The sequence below is a fragment of the Ornithodoros turicata genome, chromosome 3, assembly GCF_037126465.1.
Source record: "Ornithodoros turicata isolate Travis chromosome 3, ASM3712646v1, whole genome shotgun sequence".
NCBI classification, from domain to species: domain Eukaryota; kingdom Metazoa; phylum Arthropoda; class Arachnida; order Ixodida; family Argasidae; genus Ornithodoros; species Ornithodoros turicata.
In genome coordinates, this window is record NC_088203.1 from 7,127,696 (window position 1) to 7,149,430 (window position 21,735).

At 47.3% G+C, this 21,735-nt stretch overlaps 1 protein-coding gene across 2 annotated transcripts in view; it reads left to right on the forward strand.

Annotated features, from left to right (window-relative positions):
- The window catches only part of LOC135387916 (metabotropic glutamate receptor 5-like), a 347,669-nt gene that overhangs the window by 116,430 nt on the left and 209,504 nt on the right, over nucleotides 1-21,735 (forward strand). Inside the window, exon 1 of one of the 2 annotated variants that reach the window (XM_064617129.1) lies at nucleotides 4,156-4,473. The exons of the other annotated variant lie outside the window; for it this stretch is intronic. The gene's annotated coding sequence lies outside the window, so the exon portion shown is untranslated. Of the gene's footprint in view, nucleotides 1-4,155; nucleotides 4,474-21,735 lie in introns of those variants that run through there. 2 annotated transcript variants of the gene reach the window in all.

Here is a 21,735-nt window from a genome sequence, read left to right on the forward strand (position 1 = left end):
AACTTCACTGCATAGCACACTCATAGCCAACCATCAATTCGAATGATATCGTTATCTGCCCTGATTTGTTGAAAACGGGAGGCGTACGCCTTTTTTGTGACACTTATGCTGTTCATAATTGTCACAAAAAGGGCGTACGCCTCCAGTTTTCAACAAATCAGGGCAGATAATGATCTCATGCGAGTTAATGGTTGGCTAGGAGCGTGCTATGCGGTGAAGTTCATTTCTAAGCCCTATCACCACCACCACCACCACCATCATTTCTAAGAGAGTGATACCCTACCCCATTGCACGTGGAACATTATATGAAGATGATGAAGATACGATTAAGAGTTAAAGCGTCTGGAGCAATCCAGTGGACAACAGGAAGTCCATGGACATGTTAAGAACCCGCCATATGTCGCTTGCAGACATATCTCGGCACAGTTCCCTTAGAAGTCGGCCCAGGACGCACATTCCCCCAGGGCGTAAGTCGTGACGTTGCCCACATGAGTGAGGCCGACAACGGCGAACCCTTTCACCATCACCACCACCAAGAACCCGACGATGGAGAACAGGATCTTCATAGGTGCCAATGAGTGCAGCTAAGTTGAGCGGTCTCTCGCTGATACGGGCAAGCCCATCACACAGCACCCGCCTTTGCGGGCAGTAGAGTGCACATTCCATAACAATGTGCCGGACGTTCGCCACGACACCGCACGTGGAACAGAGGCTTGTGTCACAGCATCTGATCACGCACTAGAATTGTGGGGTGAACGCGTCATTGAGGCGGAGTCTATACGCAGGAGGGAGGGGGCTTATCTGATGACCATTTTTCCCTGGCATTTTCCCCATAGACCTGTTTCTCTGGGCCAGGTGGCGCGAGCGAGCAGCAACGTCAGCGCCCAAAATGTGCAACACGCGGTCGTTTAGCAGACGACGCGACACTTTCAAATACACAGTCTCGAGTTGTTCGCACTTTTCAAGAAGCACCGCTTTTTCTGCGTATTTCCTACAGGTTTTGTAGCTTCCTCGGCACCATACCGTTTGAAACACCATGCAAAACGCGCTGATGAAACGACCTACTGTTGGTACCTTTGGCCGTTTGGGCCCGAAATGGCGCTGTGCAAACTTCACTGCAACAGCCCTACACTCTAAGAAAAAAAGGAGTACTTTTACTCCTTTTGGGGACTAAATGCATTGCCACAAAAAAATAGTCCCTTTCGGGAGTAAATGCACGGGAGTAAATGAATGTCACAGAGTGGAGACTGCATTTCACGCGCTGTTGTAAGAGTCCCAAGTACATAATTGCTGTGCATGCATGAAAATACCTTGAAGTAAACCGTCAAACGTGATATATCGAGTGATATAAAATCTTGCGCCATACATATGGCACAATCTGCGAAGAAAGATGCTCTAACTGTTTCTTACTTTGTGTGGCTGGAAAATTGCTACGTTTTCTGAGTTATACAGCCGCATGTCGTTCAAATTGACCAAGGGCATATATTTACGTAAACTGTCGCATTCAGGAGACCATTCGCGAAGTTTAGTGACAATTTGCAGTCCTTGGTAGTAAATGTCGGGACTAAATGTCGGGCAAGGGGTCTAAAATGGGTAGTAATTGCAGACTAGGGGAGTAGAAGCTGCAATTACTCCCCGAATGGGCCGACAGTGTCTCTGGAAACAGCACCGCCCTGCGAATGCACGAACAATGCGTAAAAGGTGGCCGTCCACCACTCGAGTAGATTGACCTTCCTTGTGTCTTTCCCCAAGTAGAGCCACTAAATAGGGGGCAGAGTAGCGACACTGAACCACGCCGGCGAGCGAGACCGCCATCTTGAGTCCGGCGCGCCTAGCAGTGCGCGACGCCAATCTCCCGCTACTCCCCCAGAGAACTGCGCGCAGCCGAGCCCAAGGAACCCATAGAACCGGTTTCGGATGGAGGGGACTCAACATGGACGGCGAGTTCTTGGAAGGAGAAACCACGTGACACGACCGGCCCAATTGAGGACACCAAACGGCGGGTCCGGCGCGGAAAAGGAATGCGATACTCTGCGATGTACTTGGTGACTCCGTCGCCAAGCAGCTTTAGCGAAAGTGGTGACAGCGATTCGCGTCTTCTGGAAGGCCACTGATCCGTTCATCCGTAAAAAACACGCAACAAGAGCACGATCCGATCTTGGTAGACCACTAGAACAGGCCTCCTTTGTTGTACTACACGTCGACCCCGGAGTATGGACCATAGCATAGGGTATTTTCTCCTTTGCTTTGTGGCACAAATTGGACGCGTCGTATTGCCCGCGGTCTAACTGCGGTGCGGCTTATACACGTGAAATTCCTAATTGCAATCTAGGGAAGCGGAAGTAACCTATAATTGCTCCCTATAGTTTACTCATTTCCTTCTTAAGGTGCATATTCTCGGAAGTTATTCCACGTCACACTCTGAGTAGGTCTCTTTGCCTCGAACAATGCTACCCTTGACGAGAGCAACCGTGGAGATTCTATACCGTCGCCTCGCGATATTTTCCCCGCCTATGTCGTGACAATACTGTCGTCTAACTCGCCAGCGTGCCTTTTGTCTTCCTATACGAGTCAACACTCCGTCGGAGTGGGTTTCCATTTCCTATGCTAACTCCTGTCACAGTGTTTCATGACTTTGAATGAGCACTGCCGGCAAAAGCGTATAGCCCGTATGCATTGCTTTGTCTCCAGAGAGATGGGTGCTGACTCAGTGGAAACCTTTTGTCGGCGAATCCGTTGAAAGGGGACTTTTTCGTCGAGAAATGCCTTCTGGGCTTTACCTAATTAGCTAGGACGGGTCTGAAAGAGGTGCAGGAAGGCCTGCAAAAGCAGGAAGGATATCCTATCTGTGCGTGTAAGTTTCGTTGCTGTATGGCAGCAACCACTTGGGGGAAGCCATAAGCTGATATGGATGGGGAGTGGAATAAGGGTTGCAGGATGCCTGCATGAGAACCCATTCATTTTGGATGCTGGTCAACAGGTTGAAAGGGTCCTGCTCGCATAATTGCGACTTGGGCGTTATATTTTATTGCGTAATAGGAAAGAGTGATTGGAAAGGTAGCCCTAAGGTCTGTGGCTTGGCCAAGTGGGCCTTCGCTCCTTTCTTGTACCCTAAAGTTTGCGATGTAATAGGTTCGACTCCCACCCAGGGGCGGATTTAACACTTCCGTATGGGGGGCGGTCGCCCCCCCCCCCCCGCTCCTCTCCTCTTTAATACGTCCCTGCTCCCACCATGAGGCTCGCTGTCTGAGTCATTTCCGCGGGCTTTCCGATAAAGTTCGCATACAAGACTCGACAGTATATTGCCCTTGAAGCGAGCCCACGACGCGTATATACTAACCCCGTGACTCCTATTTCCTCGTTCTGCCTGTCTAGATGAGCACACCGTTCTTAACCACAGTTTCTTCTCGGTGCCACACTCTAAGAAAAAAGGGCGTGAAGAGGTGGTAACTGCTATAATTACCACCTAGGTCAACATAGCGTCTGATAAAGGGTGTAAAAGGGTGGTAAAAGCAATTATCATACATCCATATTGCTCCAGAAAAGGCGTACGCCCCCCTCGCTCACCGAATCAGAATCGTGGCAGAGAGTGAGGTAGCAGGTAGAACTTCGCAACCTTTTAGGCACAACATATGTGGCAACTATTGATGAAAGATAGAAGTCACTGAAAAGGTTAGTCAGCTATACCTCCTAAAAGGTGTAACTGCTCCACCGTTTTTTTTTTTTTCCAAGAGTGCAACATAAAAACATAATGCCCTCAACGTTTAATTTCCGAACTCTGTGTTGAGCTACTCTTCCCAGCATGCGCAGTGAACAACGCAACGGCTGCCACTCCAATGTGACTAACAAGCCGCTCGTCTGCCCTTTTCTTTTTATTTTTCTTCTTTTTTTTTTTGCGCCCTGATGCAAGAGTGCTCGAAAGCGTGCATTCGTCCTTGACTATAGCGATAGTGGCTTCGTAGTACAGAAATCGGGGGAAGGGAGGACTTTTTGAAAGCTTCCGCAGATCCCCCGCACGCGCGTGGAGTGCTGTCGCCGCTCCTCCCCAGTCAAACTGCACTCGACGCTCGACGGGAACTCGTGCCGTCTGACGCCCGCTGGCTGTTCTTGCATTAAGAGGATGTGTGACATTCGAATCTTTTGTTTGCGTTTTCGACGGTGCGGTTTCTGAAGTTGGCTCCGTTCGGAGAAATCGAGTATCGGCTCTGTGTGTGGGGAGTTTCTTGCGTGACGTATATATGAGTTGCGGGCATTTCTACGAAGTGTGCTTTTCGATTCAAAAAAGGGAATGCGCTCGATTGCGCTGTTTCCGATGCGAGTTGGTGCTGTACTTCTGTGACGGTGTGGTGTGTTTGAAGTGAAACCGCGGAGGGAAGCTGTCTGTGTGTGTGTGCGTGTTTCTTTTCTGTGGTGGCAGTGTTTGTGATGATTGTTTGGTGTTGTGGGGGCAGGTTGGATTTGCGCATTGATGCGGTAAGTGTTGTAGAGGGCAGTGTTCCTTCCTTTATTTCTTTCTTTTTTTGTGGAGCGTGAAATCTTAGGTGAGGCAATGTAGTGCAGGCACGCGTGCTGTGGGTCGTCACAGCGTTAATCCCATGAGTGGTGCCTGCGTGTGCATTGAAGTAGCCCGATCTTCAAGCACTGTGCCTTCAGGCTCTAATGCTTCAGTAACGTGCGTCTGCACTCCAGCGACATCACACAGCCTAATGCTTGCACGTTAAGGAGGCTAATCTCGTTTTCGGCCGTGGTAATCTTACTGTACATGGCGATTTCTTCGACGGAAAGTAATAACAGACAAAAATGGGAGAAGTCTAGCACTCGCGAGTGGATAAAATAAGCATTTAAAGAGATTGAAACATTTATTTTACTGAAAAACAAGCTTTCGGACGCAGTCCGTGTACTACTTAGCGGTAATAGTTAAGTCAAAATACGAAAGTACGTATAGAAGTATATAGAATGCTTTCTATGTACGAAAATATGTACATAGAAGTAGCTGCCTCTAGGAATGAATATATCGCTTCTCAAGGGGATGCCAACTGCTTCACCAAGAACCATCGTACACCATATTGAGGTCCTACATGATTTCCGCACTGAAACCAAGCTAGAAATACAGTCGGTGAACAACCATCGTCCCATGACCTCTATTTCCTGCGGTTGTACGCCCCAATTAATGCCGTAAATGGTGGACACCTTTTGCTGGTTGAGATAAAGCTCCGACACGAACGTCTATAAAGACTAACACAGAGTATAAAGTTTAAGTGACATGTGTTACAACGAATAGTATAACTGTTACAATAGCAAATAATAGCAGTAATTCGTGGTTTTTACGCCGCGAGACAACTAAAACCATGAATGACGCTATACAGTGGTCTGCGCGTGGATTAATATCGTCATGCTGAAGGTTCTTTGACGCGCGTTGAAATCTCGACAGATGGCACCTTGTATTTAACGTCCCTCACTGAGGACAACCTATCTACGAGTTCAACAGGTTCGGGATTTGCACCTGGGGCAGGTTGCCTGTAGATCCCCCTCTCCACCACCAAGGCTACACGCTGAAAAAAAAAAAAATAAAAATAAAAAATGAAAAGAAGCTCGTAATAAGAATATAAATCGTATAGTTTGAGTTTGATTATATAAAAAAAAACAAAAAAACCGGAAGATATTGAATTCGTCAGGTGACGAATTCTGCTATTCCCACAAAGGAAATGAAATGAATGAAAGGCGAAAGAAAACTGAAAAGATGAAAAGGTAAAAATAGAAAGACAGCACCCCTAGTAATGTAGCTGAGTTTTCTCTTTATATAGGTTGATAACCTCTTCTCGCTCTCAGCTCTCGAAAGAGGCTGACTCTGTATTCCTTGGGTCGCGGTTTAATCATTTTCATCACAACAACAACTACTACTACATGAATGACGATGACCAGTATCACGACGTATCACCAGTTAGCCTGCGTTTTGACTCTTATTCACGTTCATGTGTGTTCCAATCCAAACTTCCCCGAGAGTCAGAAACGTTCTCGAAGGTTCCAACAGTTCTCCATCACTTGCATCCGGTGCGCAATTTGTATCGGCTGACATTTGATCTGGCCAGTTTCCCGGACGACGTGGAGTTGCGATTCAGGCTGACATTTCGCAGGTGCGGTTGACGCTCCGACTTTATGGACCGCGTCGAGACGTCGAGATAGGCTCGCCACCCACAAGTGCTGTTGGGCGTCGACCGGAACTCGACGCTTGACGTTTCCGTGCTTTCTAGGGGGCATTGGAAGATACGGCGGCGGTTGCTGGGTTTTCCGCTGCCGTGTATATACTTGGAAAGCGTGTAGGAAAGCCAGGGTTTGCGAAGGATTTTTGTACGGTACGGGTTTTTTGGGGGCAGTGTTTCCAATATGTCAGAGCGTGTAGAGCAATATGTGGTGGAACAGGCTTGTACAGGATACTCACGCTGAGCACCAGACAAACACGTAACTGAGTAGAGGACATTAAATATCCAGTCTCAAAAAGTATTTAAGATAGAGTATTAAATAGTGTTAAAATTAACTCGTTACGTTCAAGGTACTTGAGCATCACTGTTGGTATTCGCCGTCAGAGAAATACGAAGAGTGTGAAATTGCAAATTGCATTATACTACCAAAAACCTTCATTAGCTCGTAGGAACAACTGCTTTTTAAAATCACTAACCGATAGCCTGCCCCGTTTATTTTTTTTTACACGTTACTCCCAATACTGAACAGGAGCTGTACAGATGCAAACGTACAGAAGCACTAGAAGTTACTGTCGTTTTTCTCTTTATCGCTGCTCTAATCCCCTTGAAGAGTTATTAATATGTTACGGGCTCTCTCTCGCTGCGGCTTTCGCCAAGAGTCTTCTGTCCTGCCTCACACACTACAGTCCTGCACTACAGCACTACAGTCCTTGTCTTGTATGTCTGTGTAAGTCGAATTTTCCCCTCTATCAAATTTATATTTATGGAACTTACGCCTATACCAAAGTGACCTCATAGTCAAGGAATCCCTCTCTCTACATTGAGTTTATAGTTGTCCAACTTCATCTATACGCGCACATCTTGTATGTTTATCAAACGTACACTCTTAGAAATGAACTTCACTGCATAGCACGCTCCTAGCCAACCATCATCTCGAATGATATCATTATCTGTCCTGATTTGCAGAAAACGGGAGGCGTACGCCATTTTTGTGACAATTATGAACCGCATAAGTGTCACAAAAAAGGCGTACGCCTACCGTTTTGAACAAATCAGGGCACATAGCGATATAATTTGAGTTGATTGTTGGCTAGGAGCGTGCTATGTGGTGAAGTTCATTTTTAAGAGTGTATGTCTATACATCGAATTTTTGCGGAAGTTGCACGTATATATCGAATGTACCCGCCGAACGTTTGCCCACGCAACACATACTGTAAACGTATTTTTATTCGCGCTGTATTAATTTTCGCGAATTTCGCGACTGCTAAAACATCGCGAAAAATTGTACTCGCGAAAACAGCTTGACGTTTATCCCGCGAAAGGAAACGGCCCTGGAACCGCGAAATTAAATACTCGCAAATAATTTCGTAAATGACTGAATACGCGATTCGCGAAAATTAATACGTCGCGAATAAAGATACGTTTACAGTAGTTATTCGAGTTCCTTATATCTATAGAACGAACATTTTCGTATTTTATGCTCTTCCATTATCAATATTTCGTATAATATTCATATCGGTCATCATCACTCACACATTGCATGGAATCACATTCAAACCGTGTTTTCAGCTCATATTATTGAACGTGCGTTCTCCACCGTCGCATTCTCTACCATTAGTGGTACCACTAATGTTGGTACTCACTATCAAACTCACTCTTATGTCCGTGAGAGTTACGCGTAACACCTACCACACACGTACAACTTGAATGTCTCTCTCCGAAGATTTCGCTTAAAATGATTGATCGTTGAATGGTCATTCATTTCATTCTGCTGCTCCCAGCTTCAGATCAAAACATTGGTCGCCTTTTCGAGATCTCAGAACCAATCAAACGTCGATCCCCGAATGGCATCATCCACGTACCTCATTCGTGCATTAATTTCCAACGTATACAGGGTGTTCAAAATTAAGCTTTCACCAGCACTTTATAAATAGGCGAACAAAAGAAAACTGGTGCTATTTTTTCTGTTCCTTGAGTAAGAAACAGGTGCTACATAATTAGCAGCACCTGTTTCTTACACAAGTGGCGTAAAGTTATCATCCGGTTTCCTGTCATCGCTGTTTGTTTGCGTAGCGCTCGTGAAAGCTTAATTTTGAACACCCTGTATATGGATGCCTCAGACTGCGATTACTTTCCACCATATATAGATGTATCTACTGTCCCTTCCTCTTCTGGAGACACATATAATATGTCTGTGTTTGTGTGGACTTTTCGCCATCCAATCCCCCGCCGCCTCTCGAGGGACGCGCCTTGGAAAGAGACGTGATCTTTGGTGACTTCCGGTGCGCCTTTTTCGCGTCGCCCGCTCTCACTCCTTCAAAGCCTCCCGGACGGTCATTTCCGGCTCATCTTTTTCATTTCATATCGGTCACGTGACCGGAGGCTCCTTCCGTGCCCGTGAATGGCGTCGAGGGCAAAGGATGTCCGTACAAAAGGGATTCGCTATACAGTTGATCAACTGTGAAAAGAGAGAATACGATGGTCCTGTGAAGTGGGCTTGTTATACGTGCAAGGACGAAGAAGGCTGCCGTTATCCGGCGTCCTCTTAGCCGATTAAGGCAAAGGGGGCTGGTTATGGTGGGGTTGGTTTTCTTGCCCTCCTTACTCTCCTTCCTTTTTATTCCGTGATAGTCCGTGCGCTGAGCAACGGTGAACGTAGAGCGATATACCGTATTTTCACGCGTATAAGCCGCACCGCAGAGAAGCCGCAGGACGCGTTTTTAGGAACGTTTTGAAAAATTTCCGGCAGATAAGCCGCACTCGCAGATAAGCCGCGGGCAATACGAGACGACTCCTACGTGCGACAAAGGAGACCATAGTGTAATGCCATAAACCCTGTGGTCCATACTCCGGGATCGGCATACTGCACAACAAAGGAGGTCAGTTCTAGAGTTCTACCAAGATCGGATTGTGCCTTTGTTGGGCGCTTTTCATGTATTGATGGGTCAGTGGTCTTCCAGAAGGCATGAATCACTGTCACCACTTTCGTTAAAGCTGCATGGGGGCAATCTACTCGAATGTGGACCCATCCCTGTTAGGCACTGTTCGTACATCAGCAGGGCAGTGCTATTCCAGAGACACTGTCGACCAATCAGTGTATGGGGAAAATACCTGAAAAAATTCATCAGATAAGCCGCACCGGTGGATAAGCCGCACAGCGCCCATGAGAAAAAAAAAATCGCGCATAAGCCGCGGCTAATACGCGTGAAATTACGGTACATCTTTTTCTTTTTTTTTTTTGTGGCGGAGCTTCCGAATGGATATCGGTCCAGGAGCACCAGACCTATCAGATACGGAAGACACGCTTTGTGCCTCTTTTCACTCGGCGGATATCGAACCACGCACCTCCCCATTCCGGCTCGAGGGCGCTAGAGTTTGAGTCACTAAATAAGCTTCGCTTCAGAGTAGCGACACTGAGGTCCAAGGGGTCCAAGGGAGAGTAGGAGCGCCATCTTGTTTCCGCACCACACCGGTATCATCCTCATTTGAGGATCAAAGACGGCTAACATAATGCTCCCCGTGGGATAGAGAAGCGTGCATGATTGTTGCGCGATAATTCATGTATTGTCAATCAGAGCGTCCCGATGACGTCAAGACGAGGTCAGGGTCGTCAACTGGTGCTTGCAAACAAAAGGAACATATCACCTGCGCACGACAGATGGCATCGTGCGCTAAAGTGCGCATTCCGCGTGCGCGTGGATAGCGTGGCACGGAAACAAGATGGCGCATGCTCGCTCTTGGAACTCAGTGTCGATACTCTGAAGCGTGGCTTATTTAGTGACTCTACCTAGAGTCACTAGATAGGGAGCAGGGTAGCGACACTGAGCCACGCCCGCAAGCGAGCCCGCCATCTTGGGTCCTCCGCGGCTGCGTCGCCTAGCAACGGGACGCCAATCTTCCCCTTCTCCGTCGGAGGACAGCTCGCAACCCAGGAAACCGGTTCTGGATGGAGGGGACTCAACATGGACGGCGCGTTCTTGGAAGGAGAAACCACGTGACACGATCGGTGCCAATCGCGGACACCGAACGGCGGTTCCGGCGTGGAAAAGGAACGCGATACTCCGTACCCACAGGGGTGACACAAACCCGCCATTGTTGTAACTACCCTCAAGCGGGTGCTTTTGGCAAAACTGCCATCTTGTCCTGGTCGCACGTCATAGAAAACGTCATTTAGAGGTCATGTGACTTTTGTTTACATGTCGTTGTGCCGCTTACCGACATATTTTGGCCGTCATAACACCAAGAGATAACCGTATTTTGCCAGCGTGAACTATGCGGTGCTTCTTCCGCAACATCGTAGCCCATTTCACCTTAGTTTAAGTACATCGCATCGGCTCTGTAAGTCTTATAACGCGCGGCCGTCATCGCATCTTTGGAAGTTGTCAACAATACGAGGCTTTATGTGTAAAACTACGCGTTTTACTGCGAGATTATCGGATAAAAATAATTACCGTGATCGACAAACATCCAAAACGTCGTCCAGAAACAACAACCGCATTGTTTACAAACGGTTTGGCCGCCGATCACGGGCGCCGCCATCTTTAAGGTCACGTGTGCCTTGAAGTTTGCTGTGACGTGCGACCAGGACCTGTCCAGGATGCATTGCGTTCGCCCAGGACGCTTTCGTCTACGGAAAAATACATTGGATGCCACCCCTGTGTCTGCACCCCTGTTTAGTGACTCTAGAGGGCGCTACCCTCTACGCTACGCTGGCAGCGACTTTCCAGTGACTTCCCAAGCGGCCCTATTCAACGGGGGGGGGGGGGACTTCACGTGCACATCCTCACATCCTCCCACATCTTTTTCTCATACACACAGACACTCACACGTACACCGCAGCCACCGCAGGGCAGAGCTCTGCCGCAGGGCGATCGGCAGTGGCATCTGGTGTTCGCATTGAGTTTGCTGTCAACTTGCGTTCTGGCAGCTTGCTGTTGTTTGACTGCAGTATGGGACTGTAATCTGGGAGGAACTATCGCGCATGGAAAACAAAGTAGACGAGAAAAGGTAAGAAACAGTTTAGCTCGCCCAGCTGATAAGAGATTGCCACTATTGCTGAAACAGTCCTCGAACCCAGCCAATCTCGCTAGCAATTTGTTTCTCCGGGTGCTCCAGCACCCTCGTTCCCAGCACACGAACTAGCGAATAAATGACGCCCGCCCACGTCGCTCCCACTATAATGAGTTTGCAATAATTTTAACCTCCCATTATTGTTCCTGTCTGGTGAACGCAACAAAATGAAAAGTCGGGTTTCTCAACGCGAGAAACGTTAAAAAAAAAGCAGTTTAATGCGGGAAGCTTTCCGCTTTCAATACCATCACACATTTCTCAGTGTGACGCCTTTTGACATCCAGCATATTTTGGGGCAGTTCGTGCCGGAAGTGATGTCGTCACTCCGTGTGTGCCAATCATGGTCGGAAAACGCTTTTCTATTTCCTCCTCGACGCTCCCCGTTCGTCGACCTTCCGGTTCTCTCCGTCTTGCGATAACGCGTCCCTTCGTAACAGTTCAAAATTTGATAGAGGAAAATGGGACGCAGAAATGCGAACACGATACGTCTAGCGTGATGGAGATAAGACTCGCTTTCAGCTTTTCAGCTGAGTGGTTGTGATTTCAGTGTGGAGCGAAGAAAGTGGGCTACCATACTTTGAAATAGTGCACACACCGCGGGTGTCGAACTTTCACTTCTCGTGGCTTACAAAACGAAACACAGGTTCCTGTCAAGCACTCTGATTGGTTGGCATCGCTGATTCAAGGTCGTCTGCTCCAAGGTCTGATTCAAGGTCGTCGGCACAGTTCCCTTAGAAATCGGCCCAGGACGCACATTCCCCCAGGGCGTCAGTCGTGACGTTGCCCACCTACGTGAGGCCGACAACGGCAAGCCCTTTCACCACCCACCACCACCACCATCCCATGGAAACCACGGCCTTCTGTTTCCATGGGTAGTTCTGGGTTGCAGCAAGCTCCGCAGTCGGGTTTTTTTAGAAACTTTTGTAACTACAGGGGGGAATATATTTAATGCAAATACGCAACAAACAAACAAGAGAACGTAAAAGCAGCAGAGACACGCCTATAGTTTCCACCGAACTGACGGTTTCTGGCACCGTGACCTAACCCACAGGACTTTGCTGAGTGGACACGTTTACCACTAACCACCTAGCCTGCGGTGTCGACTGCGTACACTGTTTTCCTGTTGTGCTTGGCCGTGCGCTGTATGGTTATTTGCAGGGCGAATATCGCCGTATGGTAGTCAGTAGCTGCTTCGTAGTCGCTGGTACCCCTACGTAGATGATTAGTGGCAGTATAACCTCCTGAGCCTGTGCGGTTTTCGGAGGGCTCCCTATCTGTCGCCTGTCCTCTCCGCCGTACGCTCGCTCAGTCCTCAGGTATCGCTAGAGCCTAAGTGAGCTTCAACCCTCTCTGCCCGCCGTGTTCACATTCCGCTCTCAGATATCCTTAGATAAGTTGATAAGTAAATCGCCCGTATACGGGACGTTTAACCGAAATCGGTGAAGAAGTGACTGCACCGGGGGAGTAAGGCTTTGTGCGACACTGAGCTTCAACTCCGGATCTATTGGTGGATCTATTGATGGATCTATTGGTGGATCAACTCCGGATTCGGCAAAGAAGACGAGTAGACGAAGAGGAAACGGGTTGTGCTTGACCATCCAGCCACTATTGCCGAAGGATTGTTCCTGTGAAGGATCTCAACGGGTGTGTCGCATCTGCCTTTGAGTATGGCACAATATATTGCGCTGAGGACATGTGCGCAATGTCCGCTGCCTCATCTGCAGCTTCGTTGCCGCGAATACCTGCATGTCCCGGAATCCACTGCCGTATGATATCATGACCTACAGTTGGAGATTCCTGGATAGTGACGAGGTTCTAGAGATCCTTAGAACCTAGTGCCTATAGCCGCATGCGCACATAGGCTTTGGACGCGGTTTAGGCCATTGCAAATGTCATACGGAACAGTGTTGTTTTCATTTTCACAATCTGTCGACAAGGAACTGGGCCAAATGGGAACAGGCGACTTGAGAAAATCCCAGAGGGCTTAGCGCAAGTTTCAAGTATGGGAGCATGCTGCTAAAAACAAAGGTGGAGAAGGTCTCAAACCGTTTCGGTTCTTGCTCTCCCGGACGATTGTCCACAAGATGCCAAGGTCAGCGAAAACGTGAAGGACAGTTCTCCCTCCTTCATCTCCCAGGGTGTAACGTGTACGCAAGGAGTACCGAGATTTTCTGAAATCGTGTATTTTTGTACCACATTTGAGCGTAGGGTATCTCTATAGGTGGGGAATTTCCCTCTTGGGGGTGGGGCATTTGTAAGTGTGAGAGGGAGAATGACTTCATGTAACATTCGCCTCAAAACGGCCTTTGCGCGCACTCACATGAAATCTCTCCCGCCAGGAATGCACCATTCCTAATGCCTCGACGAATGTCATAATGGCTAGTGCATAGTTCCTATAGTGCCGAATGCCTCGACGGCATGTCATAATACGCTCCTGGGTGCGCACGGTACAGGAAGGGCTTGTAAGGAATATCACAACTGGTCTCCGTAGATGTGCTCTCTTGAATGGCCATGAATCGAATGATGGAAGATAAGATAAGTTTAACTGCATGCATGGGGTGTGGTGTCTTGGAGCTGGGTGGCTGCCTTGAGAGCGCCTGCAGCTCCAGCTCTTGCGCGTTAAAATATAACAATGGACCATTTCGCGTATGCGCATGCCCAGCCCTTGAGTCCGCCATCCTCGAGCGGAAAACATCGCCATGAACCCACCTGCGGGCGACTATCATGTCCATTGTAAGGAGATAATCGGCTTCAACTTTACGCGGACATTTGAGGTCTGGTAATGAGTACAATACGCTTTCACTCTTTCCGCAATCTTCTTCCAATATTCTCTTGCTACTTTTCCACGCAACGTACGTGCCAGTTCGTAAAGCGTCACCATTATTGGAGAGAAAGACACGACGTTCCACATTCCGCCGCCAGGGGCGACGCGAATATGGAAAAGGTCCATTGCGAGTGATGGAATTTAGAAGCGGTCTTTTATCTGTCTTTTAAGAAAGCGCAGAGCGCTTTCAGTGCTTTGGATTGTTGCTTTGCTTCGTGGGCCATCTTCCAGCAATCTTGCAAAAGGAGAAATGCCTGTTGTCCAGTGCCGCTGGAGTCTGTTGAAGTTGAAGTCTGGCTTGGCTATATTCTGGGCAGTGCATGATCATGTGGTGTACCATCCTCTGGGACTTTGCATCGTTTGCAAATGTTTGAGTCGCAGGGCCTTAGCTGTTGCTTTGTAGTTCCTGTGTACAACGCCCGAAGTCGTGTGAGATGTATGGATGTTTTGACTGATCGTTCAGTTCCACTTGGAATTATGCCGTCTGCTTCAGGAATGACGGAAGATGCACGTCATCATCGGATGCATATACTTAGTTGAGCGTCTTCTAGCTATCTAGCTATATCTGTGTTGAGCTATCTAGCAGTAAAGCCACTCCCCGCGGGATATACGTTCAATAAACTTGGAAGAAGGAATAAAATACATTATTACGCGTGCATTCCTTACTCGGGAAAAGGAGGGGGGGGGGGATAAACACTTTGATGAACGGCTTCGTTTCGTTACGTTCTCCGACTTGAAGCTTACCTCCCGAATCGCTCTTTTTATGTCATTTCATCACCATTGTAATCGATATTCTGCCCTCCGGACCAACAGGAGGAACGGGAATGTAGAAAACGAAACCGAAACTGCAAGATTGGAGCGCTACCCAGACCAGTCATTAAATGGGGTCCTTCTTATAGCGGACACTTATTTAGTGTCGCTGAGCTCTCCTGGACCTTTTATTCCGTCCCGATGATCCTCCCTCAGGTTGTCGGATTATTGGCTCTCTGTGAAGATCGCTGGAACGTGCTCTTTTGCCAGAATCCATTACGCAAGCATGTATGAAGCGGCTGGATTCTGCTCTTGTGTAGGACGTTATGCACAGCGCCTGCAGCGAGGATTACAACGCGGTGCACGCGTGAGAGTGAAGAACGCGGTGAAAGGGGAGGGGGGTGGGGGTGACGACGTGATCTGCGAGATGGAAGAAACGAGAAGGATATCCTCCCGCACATTGGAGTGGCGATTTCTTTTATATTTCTTGGTGTTTTTTGTGTGTTCGGCGCAACATTTTGTAGAGGTTTATTGGATAGTTAATACTGGATATTAACTTTAATTATTGGATACATTAATGTGATCACCAGATACTTATGCATCGGATCGAACTGCTCGTTCTCAAGAAAGCACTACATCATCAAACCAGAGGTTCAATAAATAGAATATGTATGTTAGTAAAACTAGTAAATTAGCAAAGCTACTTTACTTGTAAACAGAGGGAAAATCTGTCATTCTGCACGCGAGCATTCATTTCCATTTCCAATTCCATTCCAATTCAATTCCGGGGAATGGAGATTTGCGATAATTCAATTCCTTTCAATTCCTCGGAATGGAAACGTATATGGTCAGTTCCCACTCCTGGAACGGCTTGGCAACCCAATTCCATTCCGTTAATTCCCTCAGTAAAAGAAAAGGACCGGTAACCGTACTGGCAAGTGTAGCAGTGCTTGAGGAGATTGACTGATTGATTGATTGATTACCAAGCAGGAAAAAAGCACAAAGACAAGGTTACTTCACTCTTCACCATTTTGTTTTTTTCCTTAAAGCCCAACCAGCCATCACTCTTGACCTGATGCGGTGCCGGTGCTTGCAGGTGCGGTGCAAAGGGTGCGAGGGCAGAAACCAGCACGTTGAAACCAAAACTGCCACCGGGGCACCAGACCATTCCCATTCCTATAGGACATTTTCTGCCCTTCCATTCCAATTCCATTTCGAGCTCTGCTAAATCTGGAATGATTCCGGAATCATTCCAACTCCGGAGTGGCAATAGAGAATGGGAGAATGGGGGGTACAATTAAGGTGACTGAAAGTAAATAAGACTTTAAGGGGGTCGTTTAGCACTCCATAAAGATGCTTTAACAGCAGTTACCCTTTCTCAAGTTAGGGACCTCTGAGAATGGAGTCTTTAAACGTTCCACGTACTATGTAAGCTACTAATCCCACGTACTATATAAAATATAATCCACGTACTATGTAAACAATCTATGTAAGCTATGATCAACGTACTATGTAATCTATAATCCACATACTGCGTAAACTATGTATCCACGTACAGCTTGGGACAAAAGTTTACGGAACACGCGAGCCACGTACTTTTTCTTCGGTGCGACACCCTAGCGGCTGCCGGAATCGGGTGAGTCCACTGTTTCGAAGGGGTGGACGGATGCGCTGCTAGCGACACACAGTGGTGGTCCCAGTGTCGCTTATGCGTGCCTGGGAAGTACAAGTTACCGCTGTGTGTCGCTAACAGCGCACCCTTCTACCCCTCCGTCCGAAACAGTGAACTCACTCGCTTCCGGCAGCCGCTAGGGTGTCGCACCGGAGAAAGAGTACGTCGCTCGCGTGTTCCGTAAACTTTTGTTCCAACCTGTACTACGTAAACTATGACCTAGGGAGGCATACAAGAGTCAGACAGACCGATTAAACCAAGTTGCAAGTCGATTAAACCTTCGTACCCATAAACCATGATCTTACTCCACTCACTCACCTGGCCCCAGGATGGCAGCAACTTGTCGGCACTGCACAAGATGCTTTCACACGACGTCTTCCGCGGAGGACGTTAAATACGCTGTGTGCCATGTGGTGAGATTTCAGGTGGGCAAAATTTAAAGGTACTGTAAAGCAGTAGACAAGCAGGATATGCTGGCGACGTGGCTTGAAACTTTGTTGCTTGTAAATCCCATATGCGGAACCATACTACCAACAACGCTCTGTAAATATTTTTAATTTATCATGAAAAATCCGGCGTAGTGCAGCGGCGCGACGCCTGGTGTCGAACAACCCCCTGTGCAGCGGGTAACACTGTCGAATATTTATTATGTATGCAGCACTGTTTTGTCGCGTTTTGTTCTTTTTGTACCTATATTATTCCGTATCATATTTCCACAGGAGCACAGAGACCCCTGTTTAGTGTGTTTTTTGCGAAATAAAATGAAAAAGAAACGCAGCGCTGTTCGGCTGTCGGGCCCAGTGTTATACGCATGCAACAGGGTTGCCGCCGTACGCGGCTGAGAGTACGGATCCCTTCCGAATACCTAATACAGTGTTGCCCGTAATCTTTAATTTTAATTTTCTAATTTTTCCACCGATTGGAATGAAATTTGCGCCGTTTTTGTAACGATGGCTTGCACTATCGAATAGCGACGCTAAATGAAATTCGGCCTCTGCTGTTTACAGTACATTTAATCCACAGACCGACCGACCATAGTGACATCGGTCATGATCATATAGTTGTCTCGCAATTTACAGCCGCGAATGATTATTGCTATTGTTATTATTCCACTCAAAAACTATGTACAAAAGGAAGAAAAGCAGCCTCAATGGGCTTTCTTCTCGAACTCCAAAATTGGCATCGAGCAACAATGCGCCTCCGCCTTCCTTTAGGGTTTAGACCACATATTCCGACCGTCGCCACTCCTTAAACGCACTCCGGATCTCATATCGACAGCTTTAAGCCTCGGAACTGCTTTCATTTTTTCGACGCGATAACCTGCAATAGAGGCGATACAGATATGAAAGCAACGACGACACGCGCAGCAGGAACATCTGCGGCGAACTGATATTCGAGGAGCTGTTCAAAATCCGCTTTAGAAGCGCGAGATATGTGCGCATAAATTAGAATACATTTTCAACGCCAGGTCCTTTCTTCGGCTGAGTCGTTCATAATATCTTGTTCTGCATGGTAAAGTACACGAATTTCATTCTTTTTTTTAAAGAAAGAAGCAGCGTATAAAACAGATATATTACCGTAATATCTGAATTTCAGAAACAATATGTCGCCCGGTTAAAAGCGGACGCCTGGGTTTTTGACTGTCTTGTACGTGTTGCACGGTGTGTTGGATGATTCCTTGAACGTTGGAATATATACGGAGGACAATATGGATAGCAAATGGAGTCCGGCTGTATATGCCGGTAATATTACCATATTAAGGAGGACCTGTCTGCATAACACAGTTTTTTTATATATATGTATAACCACGCTTTTTCTACTTATATGCTCGCTAGAAGAGATGCTTTGAAAAGTTGAAATGGAGGGGATGTGCAAACCATTGAGATTTTTTTTTAGTATGACTGCGTCCGAGCGAGATTTAATTCCTTGTTTTAACTTTCGTTTGCAATTTCCTGTGTTTGTTTCTTACGATGAAAGAAAAATAGGTCAATATTAAATAATTATCTTCCTGTGTATTCTATGCAAATGTATTTTGTAGCTGCAGTTTTCGGAAAACGTAGGCATTCTGTCCCGCAAAACACGCGCGCAAAAAAAAAGAAAAAAAGAAAAAGAGGAATAAATAAAATAAAAACTTGCTCCCTCCTGATTTGTTTCGACGCATTAAAAAACATTAAAACTCGAGCTCGCTCCTTTACGTCGTCTCTCTATTGCGCGATATTATTGAACTGTCGTGGAATGCAATTTGAAGCCCTTTTTGCTCTTTCCTATTAAAGGGCCGCATACGCGCGAAGATTTGTGCACGTTCCCTCTTCTTACTCAGAAGCGGGGCAATGCGGAGAGGCCTCTGATTGGTCTCCTCAAACGATCTCACGCGAAGGTTGGGCAGACCGTTCGCGGAGACCAATGCGAGCATGCTCGGCACAGTTCCCTTAGAAGCCGGCCCAGGACGCACGTCAGGCGTCAGTCGTGACATCACCCACATCTGTGAGACACACAACGGCGAGCCTTTTCACCCCCCCCCCCCCCCACAACCACCAATGGACCCGTTCCGATTATTGTTCTCGACGCATCAAGGTATCTCTATATTGAGTCAACTTAGCCTCCCTGCACAGATCCGTTCTGATTCCCACCATGGCGCCCTCTGTCGTCGTGTATCCCAACTTGGGGGGGGGGGGATATGTTTATTGAAGAAGAAGAAAAACACACACACACACAAAAACACACTATCACTGGCTAGCTTACGGGTCCCGTCCCTCAGCCGACCGACCCAGTGGGCCGTCACCACTGCGCTCATATTGTTGAATGCTGCAATAAACAACACAGAAAAGACAACAGGCTGACGCCACGGCTGCTTACTCGCAACTAAGAGAAGTCTTTATTCAGCACACCACGAGGAAAACACCACCACCTGTGATGAACAGGTTTGAAAACCAGAAGTAGCTACACTGTTCCGGTGGTGGTGGTGATGGTGAGAGGGCTCGCCGTTGGAGGGGGGCAATGTCACGACTGACACCCTGCAGCCATGTGCGTCCTGGGCTGACTTCTAAGGGACCTGTGCTGACACAGGTCTGAAAGCGTCTGAGGAAAACCCATCAAAAACCCCAGACAGCACAGCCGGCGCCGGGATTCGAACCCGAGTACCTCTCAGTCTAGAAGTGACATGGCCAGCACGCGAACCACTGAGCCACGGGAGCTGGTGCTACACTGTTCCAGCCCCCCCCCCCCCACAGTCTTACCGCCCACACTTAACGGACAAACCCGCCCCAATCAAACACCGCCATTAATGCTTGACAAGATACCGAACGTATTGATCCGCTTCCGGAAACTATATGTCGTATTAACGAGTCGTTATGTCGTATTAAGATGTGTCGAGATATGTCGAGCCGGGGATGTCGTATTAACGAGTGTCATATTAACGAGGTTCGACTGTATATCGTAACTAAACCACCGCGCTCCTTCGCTTTCTCCACGCTTTCTCCACCTTACCAACGCCTTGTGACTGTTCAGTTTTTTTTCTTCCTCATTTCCTTTCTTTTCCTTCCTTTTTGCTGGGGGAATAGCAAGCCGATCTCTGTCTGTCTGACCTTTCCTGTTTTCTTTAATAAATCTTCATATACCCCCCCCCCCCCTCCTTCCCGGAGTGAGCCCTATGAAAGTTCCTTCAAATGGTAAGAGAGCAACCCACATCCTCGCTTATTACATCACATCGAGTCCACAATCACATGATATGTCCCTTTCGCGAAGCTGCCTGTTTGTTGTTGGCCTCTGAGATGATATTCCGTCCCATTAGAGCGGGACCACCAACGATACGCGAGTTTTCTTCCGATTGATATACATAGATAGGGCACATATTGGCAGAGTCACTAATGCAGGGAACTAACTCTGTTGACCCGATAAAAGGAGACGGACACACACAGAACGAGACAGGAAACTCTCCCTCCTACGTGAGTATATACGGCGTAAGGAGATGAATTATGTTTATTTCTCTGCGTAGGCGTACTTCTGCCCATAATGAGCTGTCCGTATTAAGGGAGTGCGTATTAAAGGGGAAGCGAAACCTCCTTCATCGCCCGAGAGTGTTTAGCGAGTAAAAGATTTGGCCTAAAAAAAAGGAACGAAAAAGAAAAAGGAAAGAACAGCAGTCCACTGCAAATATAGGTTAATGGCTAGACGTGTAAAGCACGTCTTTCCTACCAACCTTTCAGAACCACACTTTCGGTGTCTCTAGATCAAATGGACACTCCACTTCTCACTGTGTCAAAATTCCTTGGTCAAATCCGACGCTCTATGCCTAAACGCGCTTCTAAATTTTTTTTTTAGACACAGCATGACTTCGGAACTCACTGTGACGTGATCCATTATTATGTTATTATTATTATATTGTATAATTATTATATATATCAACGTATTACCGCTAACATAGAGTATCGTCCCTGAAACTCCTCAATCATCATCATCATTGCAATAAACTTGTTTTTGTCGTTGTTGCTGTTGTTAGGGAAATTGCTGACTCTTCCCTGCAGACAAGTAAAGGTGTCCCGGAACATGTAACTGGGAAAAAGGTTACAAGAAACATTCTAGATCCATTTCGGTTTGCATAATCATCGCCTTTTTTTTTCTTTTTTCTTTCTACATGCGAATCGGTAGTGCGATATAACGGAATACACAGACGTTAATTATCAATAACAGTGAAACGCAACAGCCACGACTACCGCTGTGGTAGCCAGTGGCCGTGCTGAAGACTGGCAGGTTGTCGCTGTTCGAATCCTACCACCGGCTGTGTTTTCTGAGGTTTTCCCCGGGTTTTCCAATGGCTTTTCAGACGAATGTGGGCACAGTTCCCTCTGAAGTCGGCCCAGGATGCAAATTAGCCCCGCTGTCCCCCCAACTCCTTTCCGCTGTCCTCTCTCCATTTGTCCACATCTGTACGCCGCACACAGTCACAGTTGCATCGCGGCGCTAACACGTGATAAAGAAAGAAGAAGAAAAAAAGAGCCACGACGCAATAACTGTGACTGTTTTGTTAGTACACACATTTTCAGCAGGTACATCGTACCTATAGTATCCTGGTATCGTATGTACGTCTTCTGTCGCTTGCAGTCCACCTGTCTAAATCGGGCACGATCTTTCAACTTCACTACTGAAGTACTATAGCGAATTGTATCGAAATATAATCTGGCATACACTATACGCAAACGAAGCGCACTAACATTACATTT